Source organism: Benincasa hispida, chromosome 6 (assembly GCF_027475165.1).
Source record: "Benincasa hispida cultivar pf3 chromosome 6, pf3_genome.v1.1, whole genome shotgun sequence".
In the NCBI taxonomy this organism is placed as follows: domain Eukaryota; kingdom Viridiplantae; phylum Streptophyta; class Magnoliopsida; order Cucurbitales; family Cucurbitaceae; genus Benincasa; species Benincasa hispida.
Genome location: NC_143483.1, coordinates 36,990,386 through 36,992,894, shown reverse-complemented (window position 1 = coordinate 36,992,894; position 2,509 = coordinate 36,990,386). Strand labels below are relative to the sequence as shown.

Below are 2,509 nucleotides of genomic sequence, written 5' to 3'. Positions count from 1 at the left end.
ACTGGGTAAAACGATAATTTAACTCAGTTGTAGTTACAAGCAATTTATGAAGGATTAAATTAATGTTGATTGGTTATGTCCATGGATAAAGAAATATATCTACAGTGCAAAGAGTGCAACGTCGGTCTTTAGTGGAGTGACTAGTAGTTAATGAATGTTAATTAATTTAATTAAAGAGTTTAATTAATTAATCTCGTATTATTAGAGCTTATAATCTATAGGTGTAACGACCCGACCCCCTAAGACTTAAGTTAGGCCGTTACTAAATACATGCGTGCATGGAACTCAAAACGATACTTGGTTATGGCAAAATAAATGCTAATTAAATAAGCTAAGTTCAAAAGACTTTCATTAAATTCAAATACTAAAACAATAGTAGGGTACCCATAAAAAACGATTCTTAAAAGTAAGTTTTAAATATCAAAACTAAAAGTTAAGAGAAACATGAAAAGAACTCTAAGTCTCACGAGCAGAAGCGTAAAAACTAGTCCCAGTGGCTCGATCACGAATTCCATTTGTCCATCGCTGGTGCATCTCTACCCTTACCGAAACAACATAAGAAAGAATGAGTATAAAATACTCAGTAAGTAACCTCACTACTGGGGTCAGACTAGGCATCTATGTCCTCTAGATACCCACCTCTGGTGAAACATATAAACTGCTCTAGTACTCATGGGACACATATACACATGAAACAAGAAGGAGACTGAGTCCTATCCTACTATAGTTAAGTATGCCCACTACCTCAAATCCCGAAGGAGACACAAACTGGTGAATCCTGAAGGAAACACAAACTGGTGAATCCCGAAGGAAACACAAAATCTAATGGGCATCTAACTAATCAGTAAGTACATTTGCACAGTCTCAACATCATAATCATCACTGTACAAATCTATGACATATATATAAACCTCAACATCATGGCTATACAACATACACATATACCTCAACATCATGGTTCTACAACATACATGTATACCTCAACATCATCAGATCAAATACAACCATATGGAAGCACATACCATCTCATACTAGCATTCAAGTACATAAATAAATAATTCAGATCTCGTACCAGAACATACTTTGATCATATTATACTATCAGTCTATCATGCTGTCATTCTGCCATAATATTTATTTATCATGCTAGCATACATCTAATGTCTGGCCCGTGGACAGTTTCAGTAGTAAGATTACTTACCTCAAGTTAAATATAAAGAATCCCAAGCAAGCTTATCCTTTTCAAGACAAGCAACACCTAAGATAAATCCAATATTTAAATCAATATTTTGGGTCTAACTCCAATTAACTAAATTATTCAAAGAGCTCCAATTTTACTTTACCTAAACTATAGCTCGGTCTAAACTTAATTCCAAAACCCAATTCTGTTGGCTAACTGAACATACACAAAGTTCAAAATTAATAACTTAATTCTCCACAATTAATCTTAATTCAAAATAACCACCCAATAACTTAATCCAAACTTACCAAACTTCAAAAGATAATTGGCCTTTACTTTGATGAGCAACACCCTAAACATTTCAAGTCTTGAATCTAAAATCCAAACCCAAGAGATATTAACAATTTTAACCCAAAACCAAACATATAAAATTTAATCTAACAATCCTCAAACCAAACCACAATGGGGGTTACCAAGCCTTGAAACTTACCAAAACGCCACGAAGAATGAACTTTAACACCTGTTGGACAACACACAAATTTTCCTCCAAAACCCCCAATTAACCTTTAAATGCAAGGAGGAACACTATTATAAACCCAAGACATAACAAGTGATCCAGAAAACAACCAAGAACAACAATAACACCCAAAAACTTACGCAAAAAAATCATACTCTAACCAAGATTCGATCAGAACCAAGTGGCGAAGAAGATTTGCAGTGGAAGCTGGTTCGACGACAAGGTCGAGCTAATGGCGAGGGGAGGGCACGGCTGGTTGGGAGTGCGTATGTCTAGGCGGCCGGACCTGGGTGGCTGGGCGTTGACGGCACGGCTTCAGTTGGCGGGAGCAGATCTGGGCAGCGGCTTCAATGGGAGACCGGAATCAGATCTGGGCGGTGTGAACGGTTGAGGCGCGAAGAAGCCGAAGTCGAAGCTGGGCTGCTCGCGGCTCGAATCTAGGCTGGCGGTCAAGGTCAGCGGCAAGGAGATGCTGGTCGAGGTCGGCGGCGGGAGATGTTGGGTTTGCGTGAGGAAGAAGATGGAAGGGGGGAAGAAAAAGAGGAAAAATGAAAAATGAAAGAAAAAGAAAAGGAATAAAATAAAATATATTTTATTTTATTTCCTTCCTATTCTCCTTTATTATTATTATTATTATTATTATTATTATTATTATTATTATTTTCCCATTCTCTTCATTTCCATTTTTAAAACAACAAATCTTGTCTTTGATTTCCAACACTAAACTCCGGAATTAATTCCCAATATTATTTTCTACTTAAATGATTTAAATTCCAACGATTGCACTTAAATGTCCAAAAATTCCAAAAATAT

At 36.5% G+C, this 2,509-nt stretch overlaps 1 long non-coding RNA gene across 2 annotated transcripts; it reads right to left on the bottom strand.

Moving 5' to 3' along the window:
- Positions 1-327: 327 nt before the first annotated feature.
- Positions 328-2,285, bottom strand: LOC120079993 (uncharacterized). 2 transcript variants are annotated; one of them, XR_005482391.2, is made up of 6 exons: positions 1,837-2,285; positions 1,670-1,743; positions 1,488-1,553; positions 1,343-1,395; positions 1,201-1,257; positions 328-541 (listed from the first exon to the last, which is right to left on the bottom strand). It is a non-coding gene; the product is annotated as an uncharacterized LOC120079993 (long non-coding RNA). The 2 variants fall into 2 exon arrangements; XR_005482392.2 differs by having other exon boundaries at positions 328-536; positions 1,837-2,253.
- Positions 2,286-2,509: the final 224 nt, after the last annotated feature.